At 38.7% G+C, this 18,433-nt stretch overlaps 1 long non-coding RNA gene across 2 annotated transcripts; it reads left to right on the top strand.

Moving 5' to 3' along the window:
- The first annotated feature begins 3,552 nt into the window (after positions 1-3,552).
- Positions 3,553-17,431, top strand: LOC111271518 (uncharacterized). Of its 2 annotated transcripts, none has more exons than XR_015315359.1 (6): positions 3,553-3,916; positions 14,608-14,773; positions 15,060-15,141; positions 15,568-15,626; positions 16,127-16,280; positions 17,023-17,431. It is a non-coding gene; the product is annotated as an uncharacterized LOC111271518 (long non-coding RNA). The 2 variants fall into 2 exon arrangements; XR_002686918.2 differs by having other exon boundaries at positions 14,608-14,875.
- Positions 17,432-18,433: the final 1,002 nt, after the last annotated feature.

The following is an 18,433-nucleotide window of genomic DNA, read 5'->3' as shown; positions in this document are numbered from 1 at the left end:
TTGCAGTTACTAAATCTATATAAAGGAGGAGAGAATTATGCTAATTACAGTGTTTGAAGAGTCTTCAGTTGACCCTCGAAGAAATGCCTCAAAAATTCCGCCATTTAGGATATTCCTACGGGGCCCGTAAGGTGTGTCCCCCATCCTGATAACCGCACAACCCGCATAGAGATTACCGGACTTGCAAATTCGTTTAAATATAAACAATAGATTAGGCTGTTACAAGCGCATGCATCAGATTTCGAAATTGAACTTATGAGCTAGCGGAGCAAGAATCAATCAAGGATTTTTTAATATGTGTTAGAAGTACTCCCCTGTAATTTGTAATGTAAGACACTTGTTTCAGCGCTTAGCCAACTTCTGGACAGCCGTATACTTACCATTTATGTGTGTTTTGGATAACAAAAACTTGACGGTTGAGGGTTGATTTCGATATTTCGAAACTACTTTTCTTCTAAATTCTGCAGTATAGCCCATCACCTTTCGTCTGTTAATGGCGCGTAATTAAAAAATCGTCTATCTTAGAGATCTGCTTGTAGTATCCTAGTAATTCCACTCTATAAATAAGGGTTATCGAAAATTTCAGAGTATTGATCGGGCACTGATTAGTCATCCGGTTATATGTAGCTGATCAAAATCCATGGGGAACAATGTGAGCTTTAATCTGTTACGTTCGTATTTTCCACGACGCCTCCTTAGCGTAGAACCTACCAAAAGTGGTGTATTTGCATTTTACTAAAATTGTTTATTGCTAAATGAGTCTCGTGTTAACGTTCAGTTTCGCTGAACAGCCTATGTGCATCTGACTAAAGTGTAGGGGTTATTATAACTGAATTGTGTAACAGTACAATCAACTTCCAGAGGATGCTTCGCCCACTTCTCACCAAAGTTAAAGGTAGTCTAATATTCATTTGTTCATATTTATTTCAGATCATTTCCGTAAAGAAGCTACTTTGTTAGAAGAGCATAGAGCCTGTATAGCATAGAGCATGCGTCTTTATCCATTGTTCTCGCCGTATTTTTTCAATATAGAAAAATGCTTACCTAAACAAATTTAAATTTCTGGCCGATACGCTTTTGCTGCAATAGATAATGCTGGCCAAACAAGTTTTTAAAAAAGCCAAGGACACTTTGACGACAAAAAAAAATATCTTGTTTGTTTTAATCTCATCTACGTAGATGCAGGTTTGTTTGAGATTGAGATCCTATACTGGCACACCTAACTGCAATGTCTATCGATTAAGGCTATATAAGTTCTCCATTATTTAACAAGATCATGGAAACAAAAACTAAAATTGGCCGGAAAGATTACTTACAGGAAATATATAATAAGAATATATATCTATTCGTTGAGTAGATGGTTGGATCTCTAAAAGAATCATTTGATTTTTCAAAGTCCATTTGATATCCGCGTGTGTGTTTGGTCGTATGGGATAGCAAACTGTGTCGATTATGGTTAACTCCGCACCTATGTTGGTTGCCTAAGGAATCCAAATTACTGATTTTCAAGGGCCTAGGCATGAATATGAGATGCAGCCTTCAAATTTTATATCAATAGAGACGCTTAGAAATGACTAGACTGGAAGGGTCCAGCCATTTACAACTTTATCTGAAGAGTGATATAATATTTCTATGTTTTCATAAAGTAAAGGATTTCAATTTTTTTATATAACATCTGATTTGTGTAAAATTTCCCTAGGATTACGAAAGTAGCGTCTAATTTTTTTTGCCTGTAACATCCTCGATACTCCGGTCCATTTGTTTGATGCGGTTAGTTAGAACCTAACAGCGTTTTGGCGTATGTCGGTCTTCGATAATTGAAATGTCGCCAATGCAGCGTCGCTCGATAGCCGCAAACAAGCTGCCGTAGCTATCTACGTAAGCTTAAATCTTCCTCTATACGTTTACTTTTCCAGCAGCGGTTTAGTCGTTTGGAATGTAGGTCATAGAAGGTAAATCGGTTAACCTTGATTAATGAAGTTCCTTGAAGCTAACACAATGCTCCTTCCATTTCGTTCCTATTTCATGACAGAAGGAGAAAAATGATCCTCATGAAGCAGCGTGAATAATTACCTCATTCTTTATTCTAGGACTAAAGATAATCCAAGCGCATTATCATAAGTGGCGTACTGCTACAACTGGCGGTCAGGAAAGCTTATCGGGGCTAACGTTGGCTGCGAGAATGTCCTGGACATCTTCTGCTAGTTCGTGGAGCTGCCTAGTTATGTTTAAGCTTTCGGAGATAAATGATAAATTATAGCTAGTAAATAATTGTTTATCTCCAAATAATATGTGTTTGATATTTTCTGAATAATTCTCCTAACAGTACAATCATCATGCACCACCACAATGAGTATTTCCATGTACCATAAGGGGAGTGCTATAGTACTGTACATATGGACGATCAGCAGTTTATGCATTATGAGAACTACAAAAGAAGCGACAGGGGTAGCTAGCTTATACTTATTTTCATACTCTGGACGCGGCTTAAGCAATTGCGGACTAATACTAGAAAAGCCAGAAAAACGCGGCTTGATCGTATACAAGTAAGCCTCGTATACGTCCGGGACCGTTTTCAACATACGCCTACATAAGTAGTTAACCAAGCAGCTAAAAAATGCCTGTTCTTCCTTCACGTAAGACTACTGGAGAAAATCAAATAAGTAGCTGAAGTACTGACCCTTTAAAAGAGGTCACAGATGTTCATACAAACGAGTGATTCATTTTCTTAACCAGAAATCAACCTTCTACCATTTCATCTTGGCATATATTTATACGAGTATGTATCTTAAGGTGACATGCTATATCAACAACGGTGCAAATTTCAAATCATAAGCTCGGAGAATAGACAGGTAAAATAACTTATTGCTTAGCTTAGCGAATTTGCAAGCCCATACAGCTCAATGTCACTGCTCGTAAAGTCGTGTACCAAAAACTCAACGCGAAAGCGTCACTCTAATCTTTAAAAGATCACGAAAAATGAGAGATAAGCGAGAGGAAAGCTTTGATCCGCTTCCGTAGGTAAGCGACATCAGTCAACGAAACACGATTTTCAGAACAAGATATTGATCGCTACTACCTAAAATCCTAGCTGAATAGCAGTCAGACGACGGTCGTTGCAAGCGAAATCTTAATAGCATAATAATGGCCGGAGAAAGAGACGACATTTATATTTTATTTATTTATTTACAACTGAATACAAGTGTTACGTGCCCAAGAAAGTACTTATCTAAAAGTAGACCGCGGAAACAATGTTAATGACCATCAAATGAGAATCGTATTTTAGAGTCATCGTTTGTTAGTTCGGCTTTATCGTACAAAAAAACAGTGATGTTTTAAATCTAGTTTGCACGCAAGCTGTATGCAGTTGAGGGTCATACACGTAGACAATGCTACAAAGGCTTTACACGTACTGAGTGAAAATGCCTGTGACCTTATTCATGTGGCACCCTAACTAAGCAAAATCTATTACATGTTAGGACAAAGAACAAATGTTCTCTGAAGGATTTCAGATGAAGCATCCTTATTTATTAAATACACACATGGGCGAATAAATGGTACAAAGTAAATTATGTTATTGATATAAAAAAAAAACTGAGTTTCCTCTATTGGTTTCATAGGAGCTCGATAGGATAGTATTACAGTATGCGAGAAGCAGGATGTAACTAAACTAAAAAGCTAGCTAGAAAATACTATCGGCTATTTGTCAGACTAGAACGGGTTTTGTTGGAGAGCGGACGCTTTAATGTCGCATAATAACAAAGTCGTAACGATATTCGCGTACACGAACCGGTTCGTGCAGGTTGCTCTGATCTATTCTACCAAGAACAGATACGTGCCTTTTGTCGTACCCGCCTATTCATTAAGTTGATGGATCTCATGCTTAACGAAGATATTCCAGATATCAGGCCAACAGGTATTGTCCATTATTGTTTGCAGAGACGTCAATAGAATGCCTTAGAGCTATTTTTTGCCGAAAGACTCAAAAACAGCGGTAGGTCTTGTTCTGCCTATTTCGTTTGACGCCATTGTATGATTCGTATCGTTTTTTGATGGCGGTTCTGCCCAGCATTGCTTGCCAGATCATTTCCTAAACGATGCTTGGTGTCTTGTTTTCAAACTGAACTAACCTATCAACTGTGACATTTTAACGTAGTCCTCTTCGATCGATTGCGGCGCATTCTGTAAGGGTGTTCGCATTCGAAACGCTGAGGCTACCAGCTGTGATTCGGAGCAATGCTTGATTTTATGCATGTTTTGGCAGTGTCGTATAGGGAGTGCTTATCAAAGTAGTATCTGACTGAAATTGATCAGCAAGTTAGAACAGCTAGGCCAGAACAGTACGGCGCAGGGGGTAATAATACCTACTCAGGGCACATAGTAACCACTACATTTATATATTGCCTCTATTTCTATAGACAGCCTTGAATGATATCTGTAAAATAACGAGTAATGCTTCAAGTGTTTGCCTACAAAATTATATATGTCTGATAGTCTCAACCTTTGTTCGGTTCGCTGTAGGCCTAAGCAAATCAAGTGAATGATGAAGTTTGTCGTACTCATTATCGCCAGAACTATCTATCCACACGATACAATGCAGTTATATAGAATCGCTTAATGTCAAGCATGATTTGAAAAACACAACCGCCACACTGTATCACACGCAGCAAAGGCGAACGACAATAATAAAAAAAAAACAATAGGAAAACAATAATCTGTTGTTGTTGTTCTCGTTATGGCGGTGTTACTATTTGACTAGTAATATACGAGTGCGTGTTGTGATGGTAAAGCCGTTTTAATACATACGTAAGGAAAGAAGTGGATTCTATTTACAGTCGACAATTCTTCGTGGTGCGATTCCATTATTATCAACTGATTGGATTTACGTGTCCGTTGCAACGGCACAGTTCCATCGTATAATGTATCTCTACGTTGGCTAGAATATCAATAGTAGATCTCTTGAAATCTCGGATCGAACAAGCTAACAATGCGATCTGAGTTCTGAAATGTCTGGGTTCGATAAGACCCATTCCCTCAGAGTACACAAACACAACCGTCCTAGGCACTTTGCCATCTTGATGGAGTTTCAACACGAGTCCTAAATCAAAAGAGTGTATGTTAGTATTTTGGTAATGCGGAAAACCCATGTGTCCCGTGTCCCAGTTGATACTCGAACCTCGTGGCCTTTAAAAGCCGCAACCTATTGCAAATCTCATCTGGACTCCCTACGAATGGTAGTCTACGGAAGCCACGTACCCAGCAGGCTCATGTAAAGTTCTCGACAATACATGTCATGCAAATCTAACCTATATTTATCATGATGGAATATACTGATAAATTATAAACTATGCTGTTTCTAAGAAAATTCGGTGCAATTACAATGCCATTATTGCGATCAGACTATCGGGCGATCTCGATTATATCCTATGCCCCAATAAAGACCTACCCTGTCGGCAGATAGTTTCATTTTAATTTTAGTTAATTATTATCAATAGTAATTATTAAATAAATTACTGAAAAATTAAGGCGTCATCCTGCCATAAAATCACCAATAAGTAGACTGACACTATAAGATCTAAGCTGCGCAGATACAATTAGTCTGGAAACTGGGAAGGTAGTTCAGGTGGACTGTTTTTTATTTATTTCACTTTGTGTGTATTTGTTCTAGTGTTGTGCTACAATCAATATACGTATTTCATACTGCCTTGTAGATTAATTGGTTCTTTTTTTATTCCTCTATATATTAAAGTCAATTTTCATTTACGTTTTCGGCGGTGTCCCACCGATCGATGGCAAAAAGGCAGAAACCGAAAGAGCACGTTGTTGCCAATGGCTGAGGCAATAGCGGGAGTGGTGTCGAAAATTAATTTTGCCTAAAATGCGTGCTTCTATACAGACATTCGCGTAAAACATTGATACGGATATTTTTCATACGAAAAGATATTTCCTTAGTGATGAACACCAATATGTTAACGTGCGATCCTCTTAATGTGAAGGAAAGCTAAAATTCAAGTAGAGGGAGAGTGTAACCTGAGGTCCGCTAAAGGCTTAGGTACAAATAAGACAGAGGATATAAGCTTGTAGGTAAAAAAAACCACGGGCGGGACATAACAATGTGTCAGGTTGTTAGGGGCTTGATGAAAAACATGCCTTCTAGTAGAGGAAAAAATCGCACCAACAGGCCTATAATACTGGAGGGACGCACGTATAGGATGCGTGGTCACGCAACCGAAATTGCGCGTTACGACCTTGTCTTATGTCCCAAAAGCCACAAATCGTAAAACAGTCCTAAAACCATTTTAAATAAACAGGCCCAAAAAAACTCAACACGTTCAGTTTGCCGTTCATAGACATTTTAGCTGCCTACGCCCAACACTTAGAGTTATCGGAAGTTTATGGTGTTCATCCTTCCAACACTCCTTCGGCAGTTTAAGAAATAGCCATAAGAATACTTTGCGTGTCTTACTTAATATCCACTTTTGTGAAGACTGTAGGACTGATGACTTAGGGTTGAATATTGATATTTTAGCTTAGCCCAAAAAAATTCTTAAACGACTATCAACATTCGTCGTAACCTTGGACTCCGTTTTTTTCCCGCTTATTAGCTCAGTATTGCAATAGCAGGACTATATTAAGGCTAATCGGTAGCTTTATAGGCTTATCACATGAATCACCGCAAGATGCTTCTTATGTACACATATTGTAGTAATATTCTGTACCGTAGCTAAGATGAGCAAATTAACCTTCGCAGCTCGATCTCAATCCAAAGAAGAATGCAGCTAAAACCCATCGATTGTTTTTATCATGAATCTGTTCCGCGCTATATATTCCTATCAGTGTTTTTATTCTTTTTTTTTTTTTTTTTTAATTAAATACGGTGTTTCAGACAACATTCTGGTACGTTTCAGTGCAATATAAGGTTGCCTTGCGGTACAACCGTTAGAAAAACATGCTTCGGAGCGATAATCTTATGTGAAAAGGAAAACCCAATAGTTGCATAAGTCAAAGAAAAGGTAATTTCTATTGAAGTTCATTAGCAGCGTATTTTTTAGTCGGTGTATACAGAAAAGAGGTAAGAATTTTATCTCTGCCCAAAGAATTTTCCAAATCATTTTTCATCGAGTCCAAATAATGCAATCCGTAAATACTCTCTAAGTGACACATATCTGCGAAACCACTGGAAAAGTCAAAAGATGGCTGGTCCATATGCTACAAATACGACGATAAGAAATGCAACGTTTACCAGAAACCTGGAAAAACAGCGTACGTAAGCAAGTTCTTCTGACTAAATATTACCGAATTTATTATATTCTTAAAATAAATATTCAATAACGAAAAAAGAGGAGGAAAAATTTTATCCAATTACCCAAGATGTCATATCGGTATCGGATAACTATTGCTAATGTCTGGCTGCTTTTGCCTGCTTGGGCTACAGAATACACTCCTCAAGGACACACGTTAGGTGGGCCAACACTGTTATGCTATTATTCGGATCCAACGTATAGTGAGCTTAGATTTGCCTGGCCTAAAGCGGTATTCTCTATTTGGTACAGTTGTCCTGTCATCCTGTTGCAACACAGATTGCTTCCTTGGTACTTCAAGGTCACTGCCGTGTTGTTATCCTGCGATTGTTTAGTTAACCCGATTCAGACGTTCCACTATCATAAATGAGCTATCTCAGCTTTCAATTAGCCTCCTTTAGGGTTAAACCGTCATTGTATTGCAGTTGCCCTCTTAAGGTTCTTTCGTTATCTCAGTAGGTAACTGACCTTTACGTTCAAGATTTGAGGTAAACATTAGGCTATCCGAACAATTAAACAGCTAAGCAATGTAGAAATATCGTCTATATTTTTCAGAAATGCTCAACCATTTTTCAGCTATTACATATCGCTTACTAGAATTTATGCACTAAACGTTTGGTACGAGATTACAGAAAATAAAAAGAACTTGACTGATTTACGGGTATGAACACCATCTCACGACTACAGCCTCTTGGACGGTTCGTATATATAAACCTTGATTTTGGTGAAGGTTCTACAGCTAGAAACACCGCGAGCCGTTGGTTTAAAATAATTCTGAAAGAACATTATTAAATCAAAGATGGGTCTTGTCAAAGAGTCCTTGTGAAGGTGAGCAATTAAAAGTTTAGAACTGCTGTAAAAGCCGTTTCGTCTCAAGGTGTTAGAATTTGGGTTTGATGTATATGAGTATACCACATACATGTTTACTTCGGTCAAATGAATAAGGTCGAAAATCGGGCGAATGGATGCTGCATGATTTGAGCGAGGATTCAAAACAGATACAGGGAGATCTGCTTTTCTTTGCTCTCACGTCATAACAGGGAGCCATCTTTGCACTGACTTGTGATGGAAATTACATCTTCTACGATAATCGCAAACGATTGCATCAGTGATCGGTGCAACTGGACGGGCAGGACATAGTGTAAAGCAGATCTATGGCTGTAGAAAATTCTTTGTGCAGAAAATGGGCGTGTGACCCATAACGTCATCATGAGTTCTGACCCGTTTCTTAAAGCGGATCGTCAACAACTGGAGGCGGTGACCGAAAAACTCCTGAATTAATCAGCTAAAATTAGTAAACAGAAGTAAAGCACTTGTATTTTCCAACAACCTTCGACTTTACATCGCAAAAATCACAGGCAGCGATAAAAACGTCACAGTTCCAGGCTTTGTCGTGCGCCAGATGTGACCGCTACAGATTACCATTGTTATTGTCAACTTTTATCGAAATATCAACATGATGCCGAAATTATCGCTCGACACGTCTTTGGTCTGCGGTAGCGGAACAAGTTATTATTGAGATGGCAGAAAGTCAAATACTAGCGGTGCACACTTGGATTGAAAATAAAAGCTAGCTAAGCCTGTTTGAGTTTGTAAGTTTGAGAAAATTAGTTTACTCCATCGTATTTCATACTGACCGGCGCGTCATTATGGCGATTTGTGTGTAATGTATTGGGATTTAAGGCTCGTTTTTTTGTAATCTACGAATGTTCCTGTGCTGTCAAGTTTGCTGTTGCAAAAACATCTGAACTTGATTACTGCAATCAAGTATTTACGAAGTAAATTTAGGCGGTACCTATTCTCAATAATACTCCCTAACGTGTCCGATATTGACACGATAATCCATCTCATAGCAAACCAGTATGTAGTAGCAAGTATGTAAATTTGCACGATGCTATGCGAGTTCACTAGAAGATATGCGCGAACACCGTCGTTGGATTTGACTTGCTTTCAAAATTATAAAAGTATATATATATAAAAGTATTTAGTTAAACGTAGGTGTGACCTGAAAAAAAAGAACGGATATCATCACTGAGTTACAGGCTGCACTCTTCAATGGGTACCGCAGACTCTCGCCTAGACGATAGACGACGTCTGCTAAAATACGTTGCTTTCCTTCGTTGTTCGAAGCTTGCATAGGATGCGCAGCTGATGAAGCGCTGGGAAAAAGTCCGGTGTTTTGCTTTCAGAGGAAAATGCAAATTTCTAAATGGTCTCCGGCTAGACCAATGCTGAGCTCTAACCACGCAGCCATATCGCTTTACACCAAAATAACATTTTCGACGAGTTGGAAAAACTTTTTTCCACGCATGCTCTTACCTATTCGCATATATGTGAGCCTCGAACAACTTTGCCTGAGGTATCAACCTCGACAAAATTCGTATCTTGAGTGCTCGTAGTAAAAAAAATCTAACTAGGTGCGTGGGCCGCAATTGCCAGGGTTCGATGTATGACAGCAAACACAATTTAAAAACACTACATGGTTTATCGAATTTTTTTCCTTATGCTTTCTGGATTTAGCTGACCGTTTGAATAACTGAGCGTTTCACAGATCTGGAGGTTCCCGTTGATAAAACGAAGAATCTGTAGTAGCAATTTTCTAGACTCGTAATGAGTATTACAGAAATCGGTTATTGCCTTGCCCTGTGTTCACACAATTACACATTACCATTAGGTAGTTGAATATCGAATGCGAGGTAACCTATTCACAAGCATAACTCGTTCATTTTCGATAGAAGTACTTCATTCGAATAACAACTTCGTTGTTTTCTATTTACGTTTCATGCGGCGCCTATCGTCCACTTTTTACCCTATCATTTGACTGAGGTGAACAGGCGTGGTGTTGAAATTTACATCGAAGTCCTAATAGTCGTAAACTTTAAAATCGGCAGGCTTCAACCACAACTTTAAACACGTCGCTATTCAGGCATTAGGCCACGTTATTCATGCATATAATCTTCGCGTGGGGTCTTGCATGAGATGAATTTTCGAGCGGTTCACTGTGTTTCTGATAACATGTCCTTCGCCGGATACAAGGTTAATACGGCGAACTATCTGTGCCATTGAACTCTAAGACACAACTCGGTATTTTCAAATCACCATCATCATTTTCGGATGCTAGTGATTCGCAAATTAGAATTCGTCCGATGATAGCTTAAACGGTTATGTGCAAGTAACATGTCTCATATTTAAAAAAAGTACAAGGGAAGCGCGAGATTGACGTTAACCACGATGATGTCGACTACTATTATACGTTTTTACAATAATTTCAATCGTATAAAGAAGCATGTATATTTTTTATCTTATCTGAGGATAAATAACTTGTGATTGGAACTTGAGCGTGAGGATCCGATAATCCCTCCATAGTACACCTGGAAGGGTCAGCGCTGTGCACACTATTGACGTTTGTACTATAATATGGAAGTCTGTTTTATGTATTTTATGACATTAGTGAATAATTTTTTGCAGTGGTGGCAGTGTCTACTATCAGCCAAGTTCGTGAAAGAAAGGGTCACACGGTGGTTGTTAGTCTTGCGTAACATGTGATTCAATATCTATCACCAATAACTCCTCAGTTCAGTCGGCCAGGTTATCGATTTTCCGCTCAGTGTGTACAATAAAAATTGTTTCATATCTACCCTGAAAAGGAAACTTGAAAACTGAAAAAGACATAATTGTCGAAGTTCGGTTAGAAAATATTTTGCTTACCGGGATTTGTATTGCCGTATAGACTATATAGTCTCTACGTTTCTGCTCACTACGAGTCTCCTTGATCGGTTAAAACACAAGCGATCAATTTTACTCTTTATGCAGAGCAGCTGTCTTCAGCGTAATCCATTCGGCCTTTTCATCGTCTGAATGTAAGGTCCTTAGGTTAGGTCGTTCCCACTTGTTCAAAGCAATGAATAATCCTATTTTTGAGCCCTTTCGTTGTCGGTATATCCTTATTACGTTGGCTGAAGGGATCTAGACACAAAATGTATTCGTTGATGTTGCAGGATACAGCGCATAGAGAAGTTTTCAACGCGGCCGGGGAGCGAGGGTGGAGAGCGAAAGCACACACGTTATACTTTGTTTTGTAATTTTTGTTTTGTAAATTTGGTTTGTTAAAATGTTTATTGCTACACCTAAACCGCTACAATATATTTTACGTTATAAACGAGTCGAATTGCTACATAATTTTATACGAATTCATTATATAACATTATTCATAATATATATATAGATAAACCGTCTCATGGTTAGCCCATTTGGTAAACCTTCTGATGTATTCATAGCCGTTACAGGAACGTAGGTGTTTGATGTCGTAGTATTATGACAGGCTATCAAAATGGGTATACTAGGGCAATTGAAAAGGTATTCCTGTAGTTACTGTGGTACTGGATTATTAACGTGACGATAACAGCCAAGATGGCGTTGCTTACTACATTTAGTATTTGTTAGCGGAGAATGTTGCGGCCGCCAGAAAGCTTGCGACTTCTATTTTTGAAGGACTGTTGAAACGCTATAGACTACCATAGTATTTCGTATATACTTATTGACTTACATATAGTGGCCTGATGTAACTTGGTAATGCAACTTGTAACCTTTATATAAGGGGATGTCTTTCATACTAGCTGCGCTCGTTCGCACATCCATCACCCATTTGACTACAGACTCCTCCGTATCGCTGATACGAATTCATGTGGTACAGGTTATTCTAAGCTACGTTGTCTCGTCACGTGTAATTGCGTGGAAAAATTATCGTTTCGGTGGCACAGGCTGAAACGCAAAAGTATGTCGTATCTCGTTGTTGACTGCCTTCGGTCAAAATGCCCCACAGCAGGCCTTCATGTTTCGTTCAATTCAGCGGGTTAATTTGACTCGGCTCACGCGTCAGGGTTGGCAAATGGCTATCCGTGAGGTCGATACATTGCTGCTGCCTGCTATTCTCTAGATCTAAAAGATCTTGAAAATACGACTCATATGGTTTCGGAGATTGTTTGCCGGTGCTGTTTTTTAAGGACGCCCGACTCGTTTATGCAAGCAACAGGAAATGGCGCTGTTATCGTGGTAATACACGCGGGCTCAAGTGCTTTGTAGCTTTCCCAACAGTTCACGCACTGAAGTCAACTAGCGCACAGAAAATAGCTTTCATCCCACGAATAAACGTGCAGCGATGCACGTGTCCATAGCAGTAACTCAGACACTCGACTGTTACTAATAGCTTTACCTATGAAACAGTTGCAGCCTAAGCCTCAGGCTACATACATGTAAAATAGAACGCTTTTTTTGGGCTTGATGAACGCATCAAGCAGTGAAAGCTCGGGGGTAACGGTACCAACAAATGCTAAATTTCCATATGGAATTATAAGTATATATTTAAGATTACATTTATAGCCTACCAAATCTGATTACTGAATGCTGGTCGTATCGTGTTCGGACAGATTGCTTACCAGCCGAGGTTGGATGCGACATTTTATCTTGTCACAGTTCCAATTTTCACAAATGCTCGTTTAAAAGAAGCATACGAAAAACGCATAGGAAAAAATATCAGTCGTAAGTCGCTCAGTGTCCAGCGCGAACGGAAGTTCTTCCGAAGTTTTTTAGCCTCACTTCTGGCAAAACGGGCGTATTGGACGATCTCAGAGCGAAACGCTTGTGGTTGAGACATATTTAAATTAAATATAAAAAAAACATATAAATTAAATAAAAAACATGCGATATAGCTCAAATATTTATTAAAATATAGTTGATGACTTACATTATCATCGTAAGTTTTGATAAAAAGATACTGAAGAAAAATTAGCAAAAAATCGGTTATTCATTTTCTTTCAAAGAACAAAATTTAAGCGCCCGCATTTAATAAATTTAGTTTGAGTCATAAGTTTAAACGTCACCATCGAAGAATTATTAGTATAGACTCAGCTTCAAGATTTAAATCGTACCTTTAAAAAAACAGGTAAAACAGACGGCGGATTGCCCGTCGTCCCAGAAAACGCTTCTTCTTTTATTTCTGTTTAATGCTTTTCCTTTATCACTGCTTCTATGTATGCACATTGCTTCTAGAAACACATAAGAAATACGACTTCGGAGCTGTTTGTCTTGTCTAATTGTAACCTATGGGCCGTATTCGCACAGTCATTAAGAAAAACATATTTTTTAATATAATTTATGCAACTGAAATGATATATTTTCACCTCTTTGAGAGCCTCACGCTTTTGCTACAGCCGCGGTAGTTTTTTATTATATCCATGTGTTTTTTTTCGTTGTGTGAATACGTCTGTTGTGCATATTTTGTACGTGATTTTTTTGTCACGTTTTATACTTCGAAACATACAGGGATGGATTCCATGAAGCATTGCAAACTTGAAAAATCTGCAGAAATTACTGACTGTACGAACGAACTAGAAAATTTATACGGCCGTCAAAGACACGAGGTTCCAAATTCGCCCACCAAGCATACTAAGATTTTTCCGATGAGTTAAGTTTTTAGCTTTATTTTTAGTATTACAGTATTTGTTCGTAACATTTAATAACTTAGTTCTTCGTAATATATAGGGACTGGGTGCTACAAGCGCCGTTGTTTATTGCGGGGCTACTAGGACTGAGGGATTTCATCCCATGAACGATTGTGCACAAATGTTAGGATTTCGTTAATGTTGACTCTGAAAAGTTTGGATTCTGCCTTCAGTTATCTGAAAAGCGATACAAACTGTCCTTAGAAAACGGTTTAACGCAATTACGGATCGATATCATGCAGAATCTACACTCGATAACTCGTTCTTAATATTTGAGGTTAGATTAGTGATGCACATATATAAGAAAGGGTATTTATTCCAGAAAAAAACTGAGAGCCCCAGAACATGACCGGAGAAAAAATTCAGAAAGTTCAGTGCCTCTTGAACCAAATCTTTCAAAGCGGCTCTTTTAAATTTTACCTAAAAAACCACCTACAATATTTTATTCCCTTTATTACAAGTAGGAATTGGTTAATATAACATTGAACAAAACATGGATGTTTCAGATGTTTTGATAAGTATTAATTAAATTGTCCCAATTCAAATTGTGGTCTCCAAAGTGGTTTCCGCCAGACACAATATATTTAAGCCACGCTTTTTCTAGTTCCCAAACCAGTTTATAAATTCAATCATTGGAATAGCTCTCAGCTTGGCAGCCGATTTTTTTTTCGAATCTTCTATCATGTCGAGATGCTTTTTTTCAGATTTTTCTTTAAATCTGGGAACAGGGAAAAGTATATGGGTCTAAGTTCAACGAGTATGGTGGTTGGAGTAACGCATATACTGTTTTTTTTTTGTTTTTTTAGAAAACTGCTGCACAAGTAGTGAAGCAGATGCATTGCCATGATGGAGGACTCAGGACTAGTTGTGCCAGACTTCTAGTTTCTAGTATCAAACAGGCTTGCGCAATCTTCTTGAAACTGCTTGAGACCACTCCCTGGTGACCGTAGAGTCGGACGGCATAAACTCACGGTGAGCATTTCCTGACGGTCGAAGGAAACCGTCACAAGTGTCATGCTCTCGTCCGTGTTGCTGTCACAGACCTTCCAGGAGGAGTATCGTATTGTGGCTTGTGTGCGTCTTCGAAACGCCTAAATCACCTGTTAACTTGAGCTTTACAAAATACCTAGTTTTCGCAGACATTTTGAAACATCATCAGTACCTATGCGGTTGATACAATATTTCACATAGAGAACCTAACGAAATAATTAAACCTAAAAAATAAGGAACCTAATGCCTGTCGCGTTTTATCGAAAAGATTGCAGATCACTTACGACATCGACTCACCCAATCTCACCGGCAAACTTGGGATTACATCGGGCTGTTATGAGATTTCACCTGTATGTGCTACCTTTTTTTTATCGAAGACAAACGCATATCACAAATGGTCATCCAATAACGCAGTAATTTAAACGGCTTATGCCAATTCAGTTGGCAAGATGAAATTTGGTACCACGTTTGGTAAATTAATACCCGGGTTTTTTTTTTCTTAATCTCTTGCGGTCTCAGGTCACCTCAAACGTACGATCACTTTCGTTAATAAGACTCGATCGTAGTAGCAGTGACGGTAACTCATACGTAGAAGTTGCTCAGAATTGTTCCTTCTTCTGTTCTTCTGAACTGCCCAAATCAATTAGAAGACGAGTGGGTTACTGCCGAGAATTTGTATTTTGATCGATTTGCATATTTGCACAGCTTTGATAATTCCTGTGAAGGTTGTAATAGATCAGTATCTGAATTTCATCGCAAATTCTATTTTTTTGCAGGGCCGAGCGCATGACCAATAAGTGAACGTGTGTCTGTGAAGGCTTCAGAATACAAAGATGTATAAATTTACTACAGTTTATTTTAATTGTAATCGGACATCATTTTCACATTAGGGTATAGCAAATTCGATTCCTACAAACTCTAGAGGTGTAGATCAAATGACGGGGTGTGGCGACCGTTGCACAGAAGTCCTAGACAACGCTCAAGCAAGAGATAAAAATAACACAGAAGCATTTTAGAAGTTCTGAGTCTTCTCCAAAACTTATGCGGCACTGCTAAGTTTAGGCTCCCTGTTTGAATCGGGGAAGCTCCGGTTTCCTTTGGGGGGGGGGGGGGGGAGGGGGTTGTGAACCCCTGGTGGTCTCTGAAGGAACGCTTGGTACATCATTTCAACTTTGTGAGTTTCAGACATTGGTCATGCCAATCGCATTGACGCGGTTTAGTGAAATATCTCGTTCTTATTCTATTTTTTGAATGTAGTTTGTCATTCAATACACGAAACTTGATTTACTAGCACAATATCAGGTAAACTACAATTGTTATCGTATAACGTTGCAGCACAAGTTTCCTAGTGGCAATATATAACAGGACAAAAAACCCTAAGAGATGTATGTTCAAGTGAGACACTGAGTCATCCTGAAGTCATATTGCAACACTTGCAACAATATTGGAATGATCTCATCGTTTTTCTGCATTAGCAGCTTCCGTGGCGGTAAGTAAATTGCTGGTTGGCTTTTTTGTTGGAACTAGACCAATTTTTTTTACCGCAAAACAATTCTAACGGCGCCATACATACAACAGTTTAAGCTGAGTTTGGTTGAACTTCTTATGGTTTTTCTTTTTATAAAAAGAGAATCATTCAAAGGAACAAATAAACTATCAATGCGTTAAAACTGCTTGTTCAGTTAAGTAACTATGTTTTAAAATAGTAGCTACAAATGAGCCAGAAAATGTATCAGTTACCCATTTCGCACAGGCTGTCAGTTTTTCAATATATATATATATATATATATATATATATATATATATAACAATGAGAAACAAGAGAGTCTGACTAGTAGTTAATGGTTGAATTTGCTCTTCATGGTTATGAACCTGGTTGCAGCCAAACTATATTTTCCTATTAGACTGAACGGGGGCTGAATATATGAGTTCGACATGATAGCTAGCTATAACTTCATTCAAACATATATTATTTATTTTACTTGTTTACTCATGTATGTATCTATATACACTGGTCCCCAAAACGTATTTGCTTTGCCATCAATAGAATACTCTACAATTTGAATGCACATCTCACAACGACGAAAAAACATTATTCATAGAAGTAAACAAACTAACTTTACGCATTATGTCGCTGATATTTATCGAAAATTTAGCCGTTTTTGCAGCTGTGTCCGGTAGCCTTAGAAAATAACCGGATACACTTTAACGAATATGAGCAATTCTTTCAGTTTCCAGGCATTGGTGGTTGATAAAGGCCACAGGGCTAGGAGTACCTATGTGACAGCAGCACTTTTAGACGAATAAACACAGACTCCGATCCGATTAGGAACTTCGAATCGGCTACACTTTCAAATCCCTTAATGGACATACGGGTCTTAAAACTGTTTGTGTTTTGCAAGTGGATGCCCGAGGGCAGCAGACACTCGAGCTTAAAGCAAAAGCTCTCGAGTAATTTAGCATAGCGTCTCCATATAGGAGGATGGTTTTAAATTTCGGTGCAATTCCTAATGTGCTTTTTCAATCTCAAAGAATTACACTGTCAAGTCACGTCTCGAAAATTGTTCAAGTACACATATTTTTCTATCGAAGTGCCTCGAATAAACTCCTGAAACAGGCCAAAAGAGATGATAAAGTCAATCATTGACAGACGCTTGATTTATTGTAGAAGTAAATTTACTACTCTGGCGTAGCTTCATAAGGCCGCATCATTGTTTAGATTTTTTGGTAATGCATACGACAACCAAGCGCAAAGTTTATTCGCGATAATAATGCGGTAATCATTGTGATGTAACTAGGTAAAAAGTTTGAAACCTCAATCGTTCTGTTGTCGGTAGTTGACTTAACTTTCACATGGCAGTATTTCAATAGCAAGCAAACGTCATTTTCATCTGTATTCATTTCTTTCATCTGTCGAGAAGGGATCAACTCGAATGTTAATACGTTGTGTGTACCTCAGAATGTGTAGTACTCAGAACAGTGCGACATAATGCAACCTAATGTAAAGGACAGGTTTTCAGACCTGCTTGTTTCTTCTACCTACAAACCTGTATGTGGACACAACAGGAAATCTGAGGTGAACTTTGTTTGAACAAACTTGTTAAAAGTGTAAAACTCCTCAGGCTGCCTAAGTAGTAGACTGGATAAGTCTGTTTTATGGGCGCAAAATGTAGACGTTTTTCCAATAGAAACAAAGTAATCTAATGGAGTGTAATAAAGACGTATCACTAAGAATACTTCGTTGAACTAAAAGAACGACATTTCAAACATATGCTGCCTTTATTTGTACGCCACTTGTTACAAGTTTGCGTCCGTGGGTGCTCGCACCTCAGCCAGCACCCGGTGAATAAACGGGGTAGGAGGGTCCGTCCACTTCTCCCTGTCTAACAGACTCTATAAGCTTGTTTAGCTATTGAAACCTGCCGGTTTGCAAACGAGGTCAGTTACGACTTATTCGAATCGGCACCCCATCGGCTTGAACATTCGTGCGATAGCGGAAATCGTTATGCGTTTCGACTTCAGCGTGCTGCTACGGCACTTGTGGGATGGCAGAAGGCTAGGCAGTCGCTAGCTCATAGAATGAACGAGAGCCTGGAAACCTATGAGTTGTGGTTGCTGTGGTACCGATCTCAAACCTCGTGG

Source organism: Varroa jacobsoni, unplaced genomic scaffold, assembly GCF_002532875.2.
Source record: "Varroa jacobsoni isolate VJ856 unplaced genomic scaffold, vjacob_1.0 contig00726, whole genome shotgun sequence".
NCBI classification, from domain to species: Eukaryota; Metazoa; Arthropoda; class Arachnida; order Mesostigmata; family Varroidae; genus Varroa; species Varroa jacobsoni.
Note: the sequence above shows the minus strand (reverse complement) of the source record. Positions and strands in the feature narration are given on the sequence as shown.